Genomic DNA, 20,488 nt, shown 5'->3' with positions numbered 1-20,488 from the left:
AGGTTCCTCTGAGTTTTCTTAACTGTTTCCATTGTTTTAACTACCATCTCTCAAGAAACATATTCTAATTAAGTGCCCTAGTTGTGTATCTCTAGTAGATATAGTCTCATCTAGACATGACGTGCCTAGAGGGGTTTAGGGGGACAAAGTGGGTCAAAAGGTACAAAATTTCAGTTATAAAATAAATAAGCCACAGAGATATACGTACAGCATGGTGACTATAGTTAATAATACTGTATTGGACATTTGAAAGTTGCTAAGAGAGTAGATCTTAAAAGTCCTCATCACAAGAAAAAATTTTTTGTAACTATGTATGGTGATGGATGTTAACTAGATTTATTGTGGTCATTATTTCACAGTGTATGCAAATATCAAATCATTTGTTGCACACTCGAAACTAATGTAATATTATATGTCAAACCTCAGTAAAAAAATTCAAAAATAACTTGGCTAAAACATGACTCTGCATCAAAATTTCTCTAAAGCCTTTCCTATTTATTAGAAAAAAAAAGTCCCATTATTTCCTTCTTTTAGTCTCAATATACAAAAATCAGAAAGTACATAAAAGTAAAAGAATATAAGAACCCCCAGAAATTCCCTGGCAGTCTAGTGGTTAGGACTCTGGGCTTCCAGTGCTGAGGGCCCAGGTTAGATCCCTTGTGGGGGAACTAAGATTCCCACAAGCTGCATGGTGTGGCCAAAATAAATAAATAAATAAAATTAAAATAAAATTGAAAAAAAGAATATAACCCACATAATCTCATACCTGAAAGAATAATCACAGTTAGTATCTTATTGTATAGTTTTCTTAACTATTTCTCTGTATGTGTATACGTGTGTGTGTGTGTGTGTGTATTTATTGTGGGAGGGGTATCGTAGTACCATTTTGTAATCTATCATGAATCTTTCCATTTCAATAGATAAAATCATGTATTGTTTTTGAAAGAGTGTGGAGTATTCAGTTATATATTCATATAATATATGTAACCAAATATCTGATGTTAGGATTTTATTTCCAATTTACTGATATGACAAAGTGTGATTGTATGAATTTCCATTGCTTGTGTCACACATATGACACATCACACGTGCTTGGTATAATGGTTACTTGAACTTTTACATATCTCCTCAAAATGATTTTATAAATTTTGAGACCAGATCTTATATTTCTTTGTGTCTCTCATAGAATTTAGCATTTGCCTTTCATATGGGAAACGTTCAATAAATAGTTATCGAATGAATGGACAAATGAGCTGCACATCCCCAGGCAATCATTTACCTGCTTTCTACCACTCCAGGTTTGTTTTCATTTTCTAGAATTTTATATGAATTGAGTCGTATGGTATGCGCCCCTTTTTGTGTGGCATCTTTCACTTAGAATAATAATTTTGGGATCCATCCAGGTTGTTATGTATATCATGTTGTAGCACGCTGGGGAGACAGACAACACTTGAGCACCACTTTCTGTAGAAGCATGCCAATGAAGCCTCTCCATCACACAGAATTTATTCTGAGCCTTTGGTGCATACATCCCTGCCTGCTTGATCTCTCCTCTTGAGTATCTCAGTAACAAAGGTAACATGTCTCAAATGGACCTCCTATGCAATGCAGTCCCCTACTCCCCCCCCCACTCCCCCCCCTCCAAAATCTGGTTGCTTCAGTCCTTCTCAGCATAGTGAATGACATCATCTTTCATCTAGTTGAATGGGTCTTCCTAGTTGCTGGGTCATCCTCTTAAATATATCTCTGCTGTCTCTGCCTTTTTTTTTTTAAGTCTCTTCTGCTACCACCCTATTCTAAGCTGCATCGTCACTTGTCTGCCTACTGCAGCTCTTCCTACCAGTCTCCCTGCATTTGCCTTTGCCCCTGTCTGACTCAGAGAAGTCATGCTGATTCTCAAACAGACATTGCTTCTTATTACTCTCACGCTTCAGAATGCTCAGTGGTATCCTTTGCACTCATCCTATAGTTCTATTTTTAGAACCCTTTGATTCTAAAGTGCCCAGAACAGTTTTTATTTCTGACCCTCCCAACTTGAGCTCTTGTAAGAATGAAATGCACAGAAGCTGTGTTGAGAAGTCAGCTCTGAGAAGTTTTGACAGAAGAGGGCAGGGTTAGAGTCTTCCCAGAGTCCTGCATGCAAGATAGAGTTCATGTTGTTTATGGCTAATGTCATCCTTTGATGTTAGAAAATCTGTACAGCTTCTTTAGATCCTTTCCTGGCTTTAAGCTCCATCTCGATCTCTCCTTGAAGCCCAGTTAAGAGCTCACTCCTTTAAGGGGATGAAACATATTTGTTTCACTTAGAAAGTCCATATTTATTTCTATATTTAAACACACACCCCACCCCACTAGGCTACTTGTCTACATTATTTTGTGAGCCACAGGGGAATAGAAACCTTCTTCCTTATTCTGCTTCTTATTTCACTCTTTGGAGTAAGTCAGGGGCTTAAGCAGGCCCCCTGTGGGCTCGCCTTAAATAACAGTTCCATTCAATAATGGACCAGAAGAGTGTTTTAAAGAAACGCAAATTGAGCGGAGAGGCTAAAAAAGGTGTCCTGATACTTTTCAGTTTGTTCTCTAATCAGAGTTAATGCACTCGAAAGACCTTAGTTTCACATCTATTAGGCACACAGCAAGCTGGCAAATGCTTCCTGAGGGACTAGGCCTCAGCCGTGGCTGGGTGCTTTGTGGCGTGTGTGCGTCTGTGTATGTGTGTGTCCATGTCTGCCTGCATGGTCTCTGTCTAGTCGAATTTCTATAAATATATAATTAAATTGATCTTGTCAAACTGCTAGGGGACCTGGTGGCAGAATTCTAAGATAACTTCCAAGATTCTTCCCCCCAGGTTTATACACCCTGTATATTCCCTTCCCTGTATATGAGTGCTTGGTGACCACTCTGATAACTGTTGCTGTTTAGTTGATAAGTTGTGTCCAACTCAGTGACCCCATGGATTGTACTCCGCCAGGCTCCTCTGTCCATGGGATTCTCCAGGCAAGAATACTGGAGTGGGTTGCTGTGCCCTTCTCCAGGGGATCTTCCCAACCCAGGGATTGAATCCGTGTCTCCTGCGCCTCCTGCACTGGCAGGGCCACCAGGGAAGTCCCACTGTGATGATTAGGTTACTTTATATGAAAACAGTGAAGAGATTTTGAAGATGTAATTAAAGTCTCTTCTGGAGGAGAGAGAAGTTCTCCTGCTGAGCATGATGAAATGAACAGCCCTATTGTAAGCTGATTATGGAGAGGGGCAGTCTCTAGAGCCTGGAGATGCCCAGGGTGTCAGCCCTACCAGCCTGAGGAACTGAATCCAATCACCTGAATGAGCTGTAAAGAAGACTCTGAGCTCCACAAGTTAATGCAGCCTGGCTGACACCTTGATTTCAACTTTGTGAGACTGAGCATCACATCCAGCTCTGCTCTGCTTGGACTTCTGACCCCCAGGAACTGAGATAATACATGTGTGTAGTTTGAGACCAGTACCAGGTTTGTGGCAATTTGTTATGCAGCAATTAACAGTTAACTAATACAGAGGATATCCAGTTGCCATTTCAATTTTGTACTGTTATATTGGGCTTTTATGTTATAGTAGACACAACAGAGTATCACAGACTGGATGGCTTAAACAGCAATAAGCAGAAATTTATTTTCTCACAGTTCTCATAGAGCCTGTGTGTCTGAGAATGAGGTGTCAACAGGTTTGGTTTCCTCTGAGGCTTCTTTCCTTGCCTTGCAGATGGCTGGCTTCCCACTATGTCCTTACATGGTCAGTGTGTGTGCCTGTGTGTGTCCTAATTTCCTCTCATAAGGACAACAGTCATGAGTGATTAGGGCCCACCCTAAAGATCTCATCTTAATTTGATTACCTATTTAAATAGTTTATCTCCAAGTAACATTACACTTTGAGATACTTAAGATTCAACATATGAATTTGGGGGCAGGGGTACAATTCAGCCCATAATGTGTGTGTGCATGCTCTGACTCTTTGGGACCCCAAGGACTGTAGCCTGCCAGTCTCCTCTGTCTAGAGATTCTCCAGGTAAGAATACTGGAGAGGGTTGCCATGTTCTCCTCTAGGGGATCGTCCCAACCCTGGGATCAAGCACTCGTCCCCTGCATTGCAGGCAGATTCTTTACCGCTGAGCCACAGGGGAAGCCCTCAGCACACAATAGCCATCACCATTTTCAGCATTCTTTTCACCATTATTATTTTGTTTTGACTTGTTTTCTTATTTCTTGAACTTCTGTTACACCTCCCCATTCTTCAGAGTTTGTCCTATTTCATTACAAACTCTAATTCTTGACATTTTAGGCTACAGGGTAACTTGCAATATCTTTCATAATTACATCCCTAGCTTCTAGTGGCCAATCAGTCTGATTTAAGAAAAACATTGTTTTACATTTTATATATAATTTTTACAAGTTTACAAGGTACTTTCATGACTTTTTTTTTTTTTTTTAACCTGGAACAATGCTGTGAGGCAGATCAGTCCAATATCTTCATTAGTAGTGAAGTAGCTCAGTCGTGTCCGACTCTTTGCAACCCCATGGACTGTAGCCTGCCAGGCTCTTCCCTCCATGGGATTCTCCAGGCAAGAATACTGGAGTGGGTTGCCATTTCCTTCTCCAGGGAATATCTTCATTATCCCACTCTAAATTCAGGAAGACACACTCAAGAGAAATGGTCGTGTTAATGTAACATATCTCATGTCTTCTGACTCCAAGCCATGGTGCTCTGTCCACTAGATTAACTATTCAAAGCATTCTAACCCAAACAACAACTAATTCCTATCAGATAAGTCTATTTGTAATCTATCTTATTCCTATCCAATTGTTCAAATGCAGATTCTATAACTGCTCCCCTCCTTGCTATGTATCTGGAGGGTTTTCTCATAGGGTGAATTGGGGAGGCTATGGCCACACGTGATTACCCTATTTTCCCATTATTTCTGTTTGAAAACGTATTGTAAAACTACCCCCCTTAAACCTTTTTATGTCCGGGATGAAGCAGTATCTTGGATGTATTTCACTCAGTTGTATTCACTTGTTTATTTTTAACTTAACGTGCCAGATTTTTCATACACACTGAAATCAATTGCTTTAAACACATCTCATCAGTGAGACTGTAAACTCTTGTAACAGGTGCTTTCTACCTAACAGGCATTTTGTGTGTAACATAGGTATACGGTGATAATTATTAAATAGGCATGGTGGAGAAGCCAATGAATGCATGCGTGCCTGTTAACAAAGATGCATTGTGTTGAATCCACTGACAGGCAGGTAAAAGATAATATAAATTCCACGTGCATTTGGAGTTCTCTCTTTCTTTTTACCAGTTTGGTAAAGTCTAACAATGTGGTGATAGCTTCAGTTCTTGCCAGTTTTTGAGTAACTGATTATTTCAAAGTTACTTAAAATGCACTACTAGAATTTCAGTGGAGGGAATTTGAAATACCAAGTCAGCAATGTTGAGCTCTCAGACACCAGAGGAGTTGACTGGTAGGCAAAGAGAAATGTTACAAAGCATAAAGAACTACCGTCCCACACCCACCCCATCACTTTCCTTAAAAAACAAACTGAGTGAACTGGTTGCTAACAGCACGCTCCATTATTTTTCTGAGGAGGAGTCTGGAATTATAAGAAGAAAAGGCAAAGGAAGAAGTGTAAGAAGGTGGCCCCGGGCTATAACCGTCAAGAAGGCAAAGAATGAATAGAAGACCTGCAAGGGGGAAAAACAGGCTTGACTGGGGTTTTTGTTGGGGGCTTGGCTGGCAGAACTTGGGGGAGAGAGTCAAGATTGTGACTCAGAATAGCAGTTCCACCAGTTTGGAAAGAGCATGGCACAGCGGTTAAGAACTTGGGCGCTGGAATCACGCCGCTTGGGATCCTGGGCCCTGTTCTGCCCCTTACCAATTACGTAACCTTGGGCAAGTAATCATTTGACTTTGACACCTCAGTCTTGGCGGTTGTGAAATGGAGACAACACTGCCTGTGGACCTTGTGGAGTAGCTCGAAGAGTTCAGTGCGTTCATAATTCAGCGCTGGGTGCTTAGCAGACCCTGGGTAAAGCGTCGTATTTGTTCTTTTTTCTTAGTCGTCTGTACCTCCCGCAGGGGGAAAGATGAAGCGCATCTCAAGAGTGATGGACAGCAGTTGTGTGACATCCCGGGTCAGGCTTCTTTTGAGGTGCGCGCCCCACCGAAGTGAAGCGGCTTGAGGAGACACCTTGCGCCCGGGCCCTCTGCGACCACGAGGGGCCGCGACACGCGCGGGCAGGAGGCTCGGGGCGGGGGCGCTCCTCCTGGCGGGCGCGCCGTGTCCCCGGATATTTGACCGTTTTCACCCCTTCTGTCTTGGGCACCAGGGGCCGTGTGTGCTCTAAGCCGAATGTCCGGGTTTCGGAGGCGTGGGGGCCACCGCGCGGCCCGCCCGCCTCCCGCCCCTCCTCGCCACGCAGCGGGCGGCCGCGGAGTTGCGCTCGGACCCTACCCTGGGTCCTACCCCAGCTCCCCCGCCTCCCGCGCAGGCGCCGCCGGGGCCGCCCCCGCCGCCATGTTGCCCCCGCCCGCGCGCGCCCTCCCCCACCCCTCCTCAGCTGGGCTCCCGCCCCCCTTTCCCCCTGCCCCCCGCCCCCCCATGAGGTCAGGCGGAGGCTCCGCCGCTGCGGCCGCAGGAGCGCCGCTCCTATTCCGGGGAACCCTGGGACGGAGCGTTTCAAATCAGCGGAGCGGCGTTCGGGGTAGGGTCCGTGCTCTCCGCCTACGGGAGAGCGAGGCGAAGTGACCGGGGCGAGCAAGGGGCTGCGGAGGACTGGGGCCGCTGCCTCGCCTCAGGACGGAGCCCCGGCTGCGCGCGACTCGCTCTTCGGCCCTCGGAGCGCAGCAGCGAGCGGACGGGCGGCGGGACGCCGGGACGCGCACACAAGGTGAGGCAGGGTCCTGAAGTGGCAGCGGCTCTGTCGGCCGCCTTCGCGCCCCGGGCACCCGGCGAGGCCAGGCGGCGCGCCGGTCCGGAGTTGTGACCTGCGGGCGTACAGGGGGTTACCTCCGCTCTTCACACGCCCTCGCTCCGTCCCCACAGCCCATTTTCTCTCACTTGCGGGTGTACGCCCTCCTGCCCGCACCTCTCAGCTCTCCCTCCCCGACTCGCTGGCTCCGCCCGTCGCCTGGGTTCTTGGAGGACCACTGTGCCGAGTTTTCCTTTCCTTCTTTGTTACCCCTCGAAGATCTTCTTCTCCGGGGCTGCCGCTGCCCTTGACGGTCGGGGGTCTCTCTGCCCGCCTCGGGCCCCGCTGTCTCTTGTCTTCCCACAGTTTCTGCTTTGTGCCTCCTAATCCATCCCTCCCTCCGAATCTTCTAACTTGGGAGGCTTCGCTGCTGGCTCCCGAGTCAGCAGCACCCTCCTCTCTTCCTCGAAGCTTTTAACTCTGCTTTGAGTGTCTTCATCTCTAAAAAGTCTAGGCTGCTTTGGATTCATCGCAGCTCACTAATGATTTTCTTGGAAGCTTCCAGTCTACTGTACGGTGTACTGAGAGTGATGGGAACGAGCCTTTAGTAAACAGCATCTAAAGAACTTCCAACTTTGTTTTTTTCCTAGTGTTCAGTAACTTAGTCCAAGAACCACAAGCACTGAGAATGGATATATGTATGTTGTTTGTATTTAATCCTAGCACATGGTCCTCCGTCTGATTCTTCCCACGCTGCCAAGCAGGCCGTAGAGAGAGACAGTGGGAGGGACCCTGATGCTTGGCTCCATTTCTCCTGCAAACTGGAGTGTTCAGCGTTGCAGTGTTGTCAGAGGACTAGTAGTTTGGGATAAAGTCACTCAAGTTAGCCTAAGCTGGTTACCAAACCCACTCAATTGGAACTGACAGACTCTGGGGTTTAAAACTGACTCTGTTGGGAGGGTCCCTGCCTTTTTTTTTTTAAGAAGCCACAATTTCTTACTGCTGATCACATATTTGTATGTACCCTCAAGAAGCAGAATTTAAAAACCATGTCAAAGGGATGACTTTTCTGTTTGCTGAAGTCAGTTTCACACAGTACCAGCCTACTGCCTTCTCCCCGTGCTCCTATACTGAGGTTCGTTTACTCACTTCCATGCTCTAATTAGCTCGTGAAGAAAATTGAATGAAGAAGCTGGATGTGGAGGGAGATACAGTGAACTAGCATAGGCCGACCTTGGCGGCTGTGTTCCTGGAAATGGGCTATATCCAGTGTTGAAGTTTGAAAACTGAGAAAAGTGAAATAATCCATTAAGTAGTTATAGTTATGACATCATTTTACATTTAAAAATATTAGCTTCCTTGTCTGCATGTATTTTTTTTTATTAATCTCCTTACATTTAACAGTGATAGAATTGTTTACTTGGTGTGTGACCAGGTGTTGTCATTGACACAGTGTGCACTAATTGGCAATCATCTCAGAAGAAACCAAGTTGTGAATGAAGGTGACAGCTAAATATCACTGTCCTGGGAGCATTTTTTTTGGCCGTGAGACGATGCATGTAGTTTCTGCTGCAACATCAAATGATGTATTTTTAAAACGGATAAATAAGGGCCTCAAATTCCCAATGCTTTTAATCTGCCATTTTTATAAGCTCCTTTTAAGAAAGGGTGGTGTGACAGTATTGGGTTTATGCTGTTGCTCTGAGGAAAGTGGTTTTCACAAGAATATTAAAGAATATTTATATTACAGTTAATATAAATATTAACTGATCATCAGTTTAGTTATATGGCTTTCAGTTGATCTGTAATTTCCCTCATTCATTTGGTAAATTTCTGACTTCTCTTTAGTTCTTTTGGAAAATGGGTGTACTTGGGAAAGGGGATTTATACAAATAGGCCTACTCTTCTAAATCTGTAATTTTCTTGGCAACCCTTTCTGGAAAGATATATAAACTTGTCAACTGTTTCAAAGAAAAGAGTTTATGTTGTTATGTCATTTTTTTTTCCTTTTGTAATTATTACTGATACTAAGCTAAGATTGCCCTAATATGAACTATTTATGTTTGCCAGAAAAAAAATAAAGGTGGATATGAGTTTGTCTTAGGCATTTTGCTCTGAATCTTTAGACTCTTACTCAAAATGTGTTTGATAATCCACCTGGTACATCCAGGAGTTATCAAATTGGGTATTTCCGATGTTAGTAAACATGATTGAACATAATTGCACTTTGCTGCTGAATTCTCTTTTTCATTTATTTACATTTTAAATTACTTTTCTTCATGTAATTTGACTTACATTAGTGAAATGAGACTAACCAATTATTTTAATTGTTTGATTTTATTGATGTTTAAGAAACTGCTACAATCTCCTTGAAGTATTTTCTCTTTAATCCATTGGTTGAAACTGGTATATTTTTCTTGCCATGAACTAGCACAACAACTTGTCAGGTATCCTCAGATCTCAGAAAAAAAATGTAGAAAAAATTTTGAAAAATGAACAACTCTAGAGAAAACATCTCAAAATTAGATGAAAAGATTTTCTCAAGTTACTGACATTCATAGCAGTCAGCTTTTAAATATATTCTTCAATCATTTAATAATTTATCTTACAAAATCTGTTGGGCATCTTCTATTTGCCAGGCCATGTGCTAGCCACAATGGTAAATTATAAGAGGTGTAATCCTTGATCTTCTGGAGTCTCACAGAGGCTATATTCCACCAGAGAATATGGACAGTAGGTAAGGAAACAAATGAAGAAGATCCTTATAGATGGTAGTGAGAACAATGGTGGAAATACTATGAGATGGAGAACTGGAAAGGGCCTTTTTAGCAAGGGTGGTTTGAAAAGGCCTCTCAGCGAAGGTGACCTTTGAACAGAGATGTGAAAGAAGAGAGATCACTCTTACCTTGTCAGCTTACCTCATCAAGAGCTGAGAGAAGAGTAAGAGCCAAGACGTTGAGACAGAAAAACAAACTTGAGATATTTGAAGAACAGAAAGCCAGCCAGGATGGATGGAACCTAGTGAGCTTTAAAGGAGTTAGGGAGCCTGGAAGGAGTCAGTAATAGGTAATGCAGGGCCTACAGAGTCTGATAAATAATTTGATTCTCAAAAATAGTGGGAAACCATTGGAGAGTCTTTGTTATGTACTTTTCTGTGGAAGGTCAATGACTGAAAAAAAAACTAGTGGATGTAAATAAAATTTGTTTTGCAGAGGGTAAGTAGAATATCTAGCTACTCAATTGTTTAAGAGAATGGAAATCTTTGATATGTATAAAATATGTAATTGACTTCTTTCACTCTGCTTAGATAAGGGAGTAAGGGAATGGGAACTCCAAGGTGAATAAGTTACGAAGCAGTTGAGTTTGCACTGTCACATTGTCCACCAGAGCCCTGAGGTGAGTTGTCACCAGCCTTGTTAAAGATCAGATCATCGTTCAACTTAAGAATTTGGGACTTCCCTGATGATTCAGTGGCTAAGACCCTGTGTTCCCAGTGCTGGAGGCCTGGGTTTGATCTCTGGTTAGGGAACTAGACCCCATATGCTGCAACTAAGACCCAGCATGTGTGTGTGTGTGTGTGTGCGCGCATGCACGTCGCACCCACACTTAGTCATGTCCTACTCTTTGTGACCCCATGGACTGTAGCCTGCCAGGCTCCTCTGTCCATAGAATTTTCTGGGCAAGGATACTGGAGTGGGTTGCCATTTCCTACTCCAAGGGATCTTCCCAACCCAGGAATTGAACCCTTGCATCTCCTACATTGGCAGGCGGATTCTTTACCACTGTGCCACTTGGGACACAGCCAAATAAAGAAATATAATAAAAAAAGAAATGTAAAAAATTTTTTCTCATGGAAATATACTTTGGAAGGTTGGAAAGTTTATTTGCATGTGAAGAAATAACTTAGGTTTTAGAAATGGCCTTTGGAATTTAAGAGGAGCTTGCCACTTCCCTTTAGCTATTGCCTTCTCCAGTGTTTTCAAATTGCCATACCTTTATTCTTTGAGAGATCAGAGTTTTCTCTATTCCTTGAGGATTAAATGAATTTATACTTGGCATTTATTTTGTTGCCCTGAGCTCTTGCTTGAACGCAATCCAACTTGGAGGTCTAATTGGCCCCAAATAAGAATGCAGATAGTCATTGACATTCCATAGGAATAAATCTGAATATTGTGAAGCAGAAACCTGCCAAATAACCCTCAGTGACTCCTGCAGGGTCAAATTCCAACCCCTCAACCTAACACTCAAGGATTCGCCATGATAGGACATAGGCCTACTATCCCAATTGTCCTTATTATTCTCTTAACAAGAAATCCTCTATTGGTTTAAATGGATTTTACCTAGTTTGGAATTTTGTGCTTAGCATTATTCTTGGCATGGAGTAGGTGCACAGTAGCGGCCTTTTGAATGGATGCCATGCCATCATCCATTTCAAAAGCCCTCTCTTTTCCTTTCTGTCCTTGCAAATCCCAATGGTAGTCAAGGAACAGTTCAAATTTTATATCCTATCACCCCTGACCCTGACCTGCTTTCCTCCTCTGGATATGAACAGCAGTCCTACACACTTACCATCATGCATGTCATAATCATCTTTATTTGTTGCCGGGCTGTTTCCCCACTGGGCTCTGGCTACATGAAGGCAACCTGCATGAACCTTGTCTGGTTCATGTGTCGTCATCTCCTGAGCACCTGGCATGTGGTATATCCTCTATAAATAGTTGTTGAATAAGGGATAAATGCTGCCTTGTGCCATTTTTCCTATTATTGTTTTGGATACTTTAATTGTTTATTACTGTTGAACTTATCACATGTTTGGTGCCATCAAGCAGTTTCTGAGAGAGGCCATAGAGCATAGTTGTTAAGAGCGCAATTGTGGAACTTGGCTGTCTGGGTTCCAGTGCAGGCTGGGAGTCTTACTTGCTGGGGGATACTGTGTGAGTTAACCTCTCTATACCTAATAGTTTTCATCTGTAAAATAGGAATAAGATAACTTTCTTCTTAGAGTACTTAGAAGGATTAAATGAGTTAGTTACATCTAAAATTTGTTATTTGCAATTTTTAATTAAAAAGGTGTGATGAAAATTTAATTTGGTAAGTTAGGTGCCAAAACTCAGGTGGTGACAAAATTTGACTTAAACTGATACGAGGGTATTTGATAACTTTTACTCTATTTAATGTTAATATTTATTTGGTTTTGTTGTAGCACTAGTAATGTGTTTATGGGGCAGTGCCTCAGACCTTGCTGAGGTATCACATAATATAGCATATATGCAGCTTGAAGTGAAGTGAAAGTGAAAGTCGCTCAGTTGTGTCCGACTCTTTGCGACCCCATGGACTATACAGTCCGTGGCATTCTGCAGGCCAGAATACTGGAGTGGGTAGGCTTTTCCTTCTCCAGGGATATGCAGGTTACTGCCTACCTAAAAGTCTGGACATTTTTTAATTTGGAAACACATCTGGCACCAAGGTTTTCAGATAAGGGATTGTATACCTTACACAAAAGTGCTTAAATTAAGGCTTGCACGAAGTAAGTCATTGCTGTTGGTTGGGATTAGGGAGGTAAATATGCTGTTTTGTCCTTCCCAATACCTCTCTCACAATGGTTACCATGTAAATAGATGCTGATTTATTCATGCAACAACTCTGGATAGAGGGCCTGCTGTATGAGCCTCATTTTATCATAGGAAAACAGATATGGCTGGGTCACATGATTGAAAGGAGCCAAGACCCCAGTCTTTCAATAGTCTTTCATCTAGTACCAGTAAAAGTATTTATTTTTTGTTATTCTTTTGTTATTTAAAACAATGCATGCTTCTTTAGGGCGAGTCTTTTGAGGGGGGGTTAGTGGAGAAGATGCAGTTAAGAATCTAATATGACTAGACACTTACTCTGTGCAGTTGTTAAACACTTCTCGAACTCTTCATGTATATAGAAATCTGTATTAAAAGCCAGAGAAAGGTATGAAACAAATGAGGCATGGTTCCTGGTCTTCAGTAGTTTCAGCATCATGCATGGTTACACAGGAACACAGATGTCCATTACAATCCCTTATTTTCCTCTGTAAGTTAGAAATCATTAATATTTAAAATGTACAAAGGGAGACACAAGAGTCAGTGGAAAACTCATTTTAGTATTCACTAAATGGAACTGGTTTTTAGTCGCCCTAACTACTCCCTACCCCCTACAATATGATCTCTATATGACATCCTGGCAGCCTTTTCCTTCCACTTAAACTGAGCAAAATATGTTTTTTATGGTTCTCCTTTATCAATATTTGTAAATCATAATTTGTATATTTTCTTTGTCCTTTTTCTTTTGTGGATTTCAGGGTATAAAGTGTCTCAAAAGGTTTTTTCTGGAATATTCTTAAAGTTGAAAACTAGTCCTCAAAGCTATTCTGCCTATTCATTCAACAAATATCAATACTTATGAATTAACTTCTTCTATTCTTGGCATTACACTTGTTCACACACATAGAATCTCTGTGCAGTGCTCTTTCTGTCTATCTGGAGTACACTGGATGAGCAGAGTGGTGACATGATAGTGTGTAGTAGGAGCTACAAAATAAAGCAGCTTATGTTTTCTTGGAGTATTTATTATACACAAAGATTTAGAAGAAATTAAAATACATTGTGCTTTAGAATGCAGTATTCATGATAAAAATTTGAGGTAAAACCCAATACTTCAGAGAAAGGCTGCCTGTAAGGGTAGCTGTGGTAACCCTGGGTTGACCCTTTGGAAAACAGAGGCCACACTGTGCCCTTTGAGTCGTACCTTCAGTCAAATACCCATACATTTTCATAGCCTTAAAATCCTGTAATAACCTACAGAAAAGGTAATTGTTGTTTAGTTGATCAGTCGTGTCTGACTCTTTTGTGACCCCATGGATTGTAACCCACCAGGCTCCTCTGTCAATGTGATTTCCCAGGCAAGAATATTGGAGTGAGTTGCCATTGCCTTCTCCAGGGGATCTTCCCAAGCCAGGAATCGAACCCACATCTCCTGCATTGGCAGGTGGATTCTTTACCAATGAGCCACCAATGTACCAATGAGGGTACATCAGAAAAGGCAATAAACATTCATTTCTCCCCCTCCCCATCCCCCCCAGATTGTATAATTTCTTCTAGTTCAAGGAAACACTCTGGTGGTTTGAAAATGACCTAAATCTTAAAACGTGTCAAGTGCTAACTGAGGTCCTAATGTTGAGGGGTAGTAGCTATGATTGATAGTGAAGGAAGGGCCTGCCAAGGGACTACTGTCTTCAGAAGAAAGGTGTTAGAATTGATGGGATCAAAGCTTTGCCCCATTCTATGCACGCTTTCCTGTGTCACTGACAGAAGTTCAGTTTTGCTAACTTTAAAGCTGCTTTCAGTCCTTCCCTGGTGGTGCAGTGGATAAGAATCTGCCTGCTAGTGCAGGAAACACGGGTCCAATCCCAGGTCTGGGAAGTTTCCACATGCCACAGAGCAACTAAGCACAACTACTGAGCCTGCGCTCTAGAGCTTGCACTCTGCAGCTACTGAACCCACATGCTGCAGGTACCCAGTGCAACTAAATATTTTTTTTTTTTTTAAACTTCTTTCGTTTGTAATTCATTCACTATACAAACGATTTTGCTGGTTGCTGACTACTGAAATATTTAATAGTAGAGGGAAATTATCACAGCTTATGTGCTTTTGAGGTTGATAAAAGGTTTCTGGAGTTTGAGGTGGTTTTGAAAAGGGGTGGGCTGTGCATCAGAGGTGTGCCTGTTACAAAGCAGTGATTTGCTTTCCTCCTGATGAGAAAGATGTAGAGAAAAGCAAGTGAAGAAAGGGGGTGAACATGAATGGAGTAAGTCTAAGAATATTATCTTTCAGCTCGTTTTTATTATTGCTGTCCCACCCTTCTTAGTGCTGCTGCTGCTGCTAAGTCGCGTCAGCTGTGTCTGACTCTGTGTGACCCCATGGACTGTAGCCTACTAGGCTCCACTGTCCATGGGATTCTCCAGGCAAGAGTACTGGAGTGGATTGCCATTGCCTTCTCCACTTCTTAGTGCTATTGCATAACAATTCCCGTGGCCTGAACTTGTTGTAATGTGTTACTGCTGGAAGATCATAAGGACCTGGGTATAGAGGGGTGATTAAGGAATGGTCTTTATATTCTCTGCATGACATGCACTTATAGTCTTTTCAGGAGAAGATGGTAAGAGAGTTGTAGTGTTTTGCTTCGTAGTCTCACTTATTTCTAAAGAATGCTTTATTTCAACCAAGTTTTCTGTTACGCTGTTGTCTGTCTCTCAGTGGGAAGGCTGTAGAATTCAGTGGTTAAGATCTTTGGTCTGGGAATCTCAGGCTGGGATTCAAATCCCAACTCTGCCTTTTGTTGACAGTGTAATCTGGGGCAGCTCTCTTTACCTCTCTGAGCCTTGTTTGTCTCCTCTGTAAGCAACTTCGTCTGTTGGTTGTAAGGATTAAATGAAAGAATGCATATAAAGTGCTGAGCCCAGTTCGAGCCACATAGTAGATATAGTTATGATTGTCTCTTTTAGTAGATTGATGGCCTAACTGGTTAAAACTCTTGGAGTTTTGCCATTTCTATATGAACCAGAAATCTGAGGGAAAAGTTGCATCTTTCTTTGATATTGCCTTCATCCCAGTGAGAATGCTATTTTCTGAACATGATGCTTTTGAACTGTGGTGTTGGAGAAGACTCTTGAGAGTTCCTTGGATTGCAAGGAGATCTAACCAGTCCATCCTAAAGGAAATCAGTCCTGAATATTCAATGGAAGGACTGATGCTGAAGCTCCAATACTTTGGCCACCTGATGTGAAGAACTAACTCTTTGGAAAAGACCCTGATGCTGGGAAAGATTGAACACAGAAGGAGAAGGGGACAAAAGAGGATGAGGTGGTTGGATGGCTCACCGACTCAACGGACATAAGTTTGAGTAGGTTCCCGGAGTTGGTGATGGACAGGGAAGCCTGGCGTACTGCAGTCCATGGGGTCGTGAAGAGTCAGACACGACTGAAGAACTGAACTGAACTGAACTGAGACCATTTAGAGGTAGCACTAGTCTTCTGGCCGACAAGAGAGTTTGTGGTAAATGCTTGGCTTATTACTTATTCAAAGATGGCAACACTTTGAATGCGAGGAAAATGTCAGTTTTAAAATATGATTGACCCCATATATGCATAAATACGGGCTTTCCTCATGGCTCAGACAGTAAAGAATCTGCCTGCAGTGTGGGAGACCTGGGTTCGATTCCTGGGTTGGGAAGATTGCCTGTAGGAGGACATGGCAACCCACTCCAGTATTCTTGCCTGGAGAATCCCCGTGGATGGAGGAGCCTGGCAGGCTACAGTCCATGGGGTCACAAAGAGTCAGACATGACTGAGTGACTAAGCACAGCACATACATAAATACAATACTGTTTAACTTAATAGGATTTAAATTTTAATCTCCATTTTGAAGGGAAACAGAGATACAGGAAAATGTGCACAGCAAGCGATGTTGTCTTTTACACAGGTAAATTTTGTTTTGATAATCTGAGAGGTAATATATTTCCCTGATTTATCTCTGTTCCAGATTTCAAGCCCTCAAAGTAGAAAATATTGAAAGACTCATAGTAGTTCAACTACTGGGAAGAGGGTATTTTTGAATAATGTGTTCTATTGATTTGGAGTTGCTATGGTTATCCTAAGCTTTTATAATAGTTACTCTAGCAACAAATCAACTAATAACTTACTACCTTAAACTTTTTAAGTTTTTAAGTAAATAAGTATTACTTAAACTTTTTAAGTAATAACTTTTACCTTAAAATGATAAAAGTTCAATAGCAGTTTTGGTAAGTGAATATCTCAGTTTAAATTATTGAGAGCAGCTTCAGGTGTTGCAGAGTGGGTCTCACCTTTTGAGTTGGAAGTACCTGAAGGCAAGGTGCCTGCTCTTTCACCTTCCAGCATTCTCCTTTGGTTGCCATGTCAGACACTTGAGGAGACAAATGTCCCTTGGGTAGTGGGCTTGCTTATGGAATGCCGTAAGTGCACAGATGGGAAAGAAGCAGGAAACGCATTGCTGTCTATTCACAGGGTTTTGTGTTGATAATTACAATAATGTACATTCAAATACTGAAAAGTGTAGCTCACCACACTAATGAGATATATTATTTATTACCAGCTTTACCTGCATTTATAATCAGCAGCAGCAGCATCAGATTTGAACATGAAAATGTTCAAAAGTTCATTTCAAAAATTAGACTTACTCTACCCTCAGGAAGTGAGCTCAGTATTAAAGATAATGCCTTTTATTTAGAGCATCTTTCTTTTGAAGCATGGTTAATTTTCCTTATTTTATTTACTCCAGTGGACATATTTACTCTGCTAAGTGACTTGGCAGAAGGTCACGTTGTCTAAGAGGGATCTAGGAGCAGAATGTAGGGCCCTTGGTTGTAACCTAGTGCTTTTCCAGTAATGATATAGAAAACTAAAGGATCCTTTCATATCTATAGTTTTTCAGTTGACAGGGTGAACCAAAACTTCAGCAGTGGAAATGCCAACCATTATTCTAGGTCTGCACATGTACTGGCACAATCTGACTTTTATCAAAATGAGTTTTGGATTTATTATGAAATTTTCTACGTGCATTTGGTGTCATATAGGCATGATGTTTAAACATTCTGAGGAAGCAATTGTGGAGTAATTATATGTAAAGCATTCTGTTAGGAGGGAGAAAATGTATCCACTACCCTAGCAAAGGCAACAGACAACATGCAGCAACCTGACACCAGTAGTATTATAACACTGTGGCACCCCACTCCAGTACTCTTGCCTGGAGAATCCCATGGACGAAGGAGCCTGGTGGGCTACAGTCCACGGGGTCGCTAAGAGTCGGACACGACTGAGCGACTTCACTTTCACTTTTCACTTTTCATGCATTGGAGAAGGAAATGGCAACCCACTCCAGTGTTCTTGCCTGGAGAATCCCAGGGACGGGGGAGCCTGGTGGGCTGCCGTCTATGCGGTCGCACAGAGTCGGACACGACTGAAGCGACCTAGCAGCAGCAGTAGCAGCAGCATAACACTGTGAGTATGGCACCATTGTAAGCGCTGTATATGCACTGACACATTGAAACCACAGAACGATGCTATGAAGAAGGCGCTATTATTGTCCCCATGTTACAGTCGAGAAAACTGAGGCAGAGAGAAGTTAGATGGCAATCCCAAGGTTACATACCTAATCAGTAAAACCAGTAGCATTAAAATCCATGCAGTCTAGTTTTAGAGTCTATGCTTTTGAACCACAGCCTTTTCTTTTATTCTCTCTCTCTGACAGGGACATTATATAAGAGTATGATAGCTAAATAAGGCATATTAGAAGACATTCTGCAGAAATCTAGAGGTATGATCAGAGTTGGGTATTAAAGTTGCCAAGGCATTTTTAAGCAAGATACTTTTGAAGAGGATCTTACTGAAAAATAAGGAAAGTGTTCTGACATTTTAATACCCAAAGCTTTGTACCTGTATATCGCATGTGTGTGTGTGTATGTGTGTGCAGGTGTATGTGAGTTTATATACATGTTTATTTTGAACTGGGAAGAAATTTGAGGGTAAATCTAATTCAGAATCCTTTATATCTGCAGCCCTTTTTATGTTTTTATGTGCAACATTTTGTACCACAAACATGTTTTTAAAAATAAGGAACAACTTTATTGAGCTATAATTCAACTACCATACAGTTCACCCATTAAAAATGTACAATTCAGTGGTTTTTAGTATAGGCACAGGGTTGTGCAACCGTCACCACAGTCAATTTTAGAATACTTTCATCACCCAAAAAAGAGAAATACGTGCTTTGAAACCAATGTGGCCATGAAGGGGCTGGAGGTAGTGTGCCTGTTGGCACTACTGCTTCCCATCAAAATGTTCTGGAGCTGTGCTCAGCGTAACACAGATCTGATGCTGTTTTGTGGTGGCTAGCTCCAAATTGCTAGAGGATGCCTTATTTTAATTTCATTTTGATCAGTGACTGAACTTGCAAAGGATTCTGTATTTATCTGATTTGGCATTCTAAGCCCAAATTGATGATATAAATCTGTTCATTATGTATTTATCACAAATGTACTTGGTATTAGTACTACATAACTAAGCCAGATTTTTATTTACAAACAAAACTGCTAAACTTGCTCATGTGAATAACTCCTTCCTTGTCTGTGTGTGCTTTTAAAAAAAATTATTTATTTATTTTAATTGGACGCTAATTGCTTTACAATATTGTAATGGTTTTTGCCATACATTGACACGAATCAACCATGGGTGTGCATGTGTCCCCCATCCTGAACCTCCCTCCCACATCCCTCCCTATCTGTGTGTGCTTTTATAATGGGCTGGAGCCAGGGATGCCTAAGAAATTTTATGTGTATACACTGGCATTTAAAAAAATATTTCCAAAAGTTACGCCTGACATAGAATGTTAGTCGATAGATAGTTGAGATAAAAGCAACAGGGTTTGTTTGTTTGTTTTTGCTGGGGTATAGTACTAGGGTGACGTGTTACAGAAAAGTTCTTATAAAATGTATTGCATGGGAATTGCCTGGTGATCCAGTGGGTAGGATTCTGTACTTCCACTGCCTTGGGCCAGGGTTTGATCCCTGGTCAGGGAACTAAGGTCCTGCAAGCTGTGGAAAATGGCCAAAAAAATAAAAAACAATAAAATGCATTGCATATTATATATAGATATTGTGAAATAGTTAGAATATTTTGAAAAAAATCTGAAATGATTTTTCAGCCACTCAGACTTCACCAAAATATAGTCAGTTGTTATAGTCAAGGACTGACTATGTTTCTGTCTAGTGTGTGCTCAGCCACTTCAGTCTTGTCCAACTCTTTGTGACCGTGTGGACTACATGTAGCCCACCGGGCTCCTTAATCCATAGGATTCTCCAGGCAAGAATATTGGAGTGGGTTGCCATTTCCTGCTCCAGGGGATCTGCCTGACCCAGGGATCGAACCCAAGTCTCCTGTGTCTCCTGTATTGCAGGTGGATTCTTTACCAGCTGAGCCATTGGGGAAGCTCCTCTCTAGTGGGAGTTATTAAACCAAATACCTGTGGGCATAGCATGGGAGCGAGGGGTTGTTCTCGGTTCTTCATTATAGTAATAGTTTAGAGTCAGTGTTACCTTTCAGGGTAAAGAATAGCTGTATACTTTTTATTATTAAAAATAATCTGTGGACATAGTAAGATGTCTTGAAGAGCATAGGTGTCTTTTAAAATGAGTTAATCTTGGATCCATATTTGCTGCTTTTTCTTTCAGAACAGTTTTGAAATGTCATTTAAAATGTCCTTCATATTTTTCTATGCTTATTATATATCTGAGTTGATTTTTTTTAATGTTTATTTTTTATTCAGCTGCACTGGGTCTTGGTTGTAGCATGTGAACTCTTAGTTGCTGCATGTGGGATCTAGATCCCTGACCAGGGATTGAACCCAGGCCCCCTGAATTGGAAGCATGGATTCCCAGCCACTGGACCACGAGGGAAGTCCCGAGTTGAATTTCTATTCAG

General features: G+C 41.9%; 1 protein-coding gene across 3 annotated transcripts in view; it reads left to right on the top strand.

The window, feature by feature from the left end:
• Positions 1 to 6,621: 6,621 nt before the first annotated feature.
• KLHL13 (kelch like family member 13) overlaps positions 6,622 to 20,488 on the top strand; it is a 197,090-nt gene continuing 183,223 nt past the window's right edge. The window contains exon 1 of one of the 3 annotated variants that reach the window (XM_061407946.1): positions 6,622 to 6,927. The gene's annotated coding sequence lies outside the window, so the exon portion shown is untranslated. The remainder of the gene's footprint in view (positions 6,928 to 20,488) is intronic. The other 2 variants (XM_061407947.1, XM_061407948.1) reach the window with 2 other exon arrangements.

Source organism: Bos javanicus, chromosome X, assembly GCF_032452875.1.
Source record: "Bos javanicus breed banteng chromosome X, ARS-OSU_banteng_1.0, whole genome shotgun sequence".
NCBI classification, from domain to species: Eukaryota; Metazoa; Chordata; class Mammalia; order Artiodactyla; family Bovidae; genus Bos; species Bos javanicus.
Note: the sequence above shows the minus strand (reverse complement) of the source record. Positions and strands in the feature narration are given on the sequence as shown.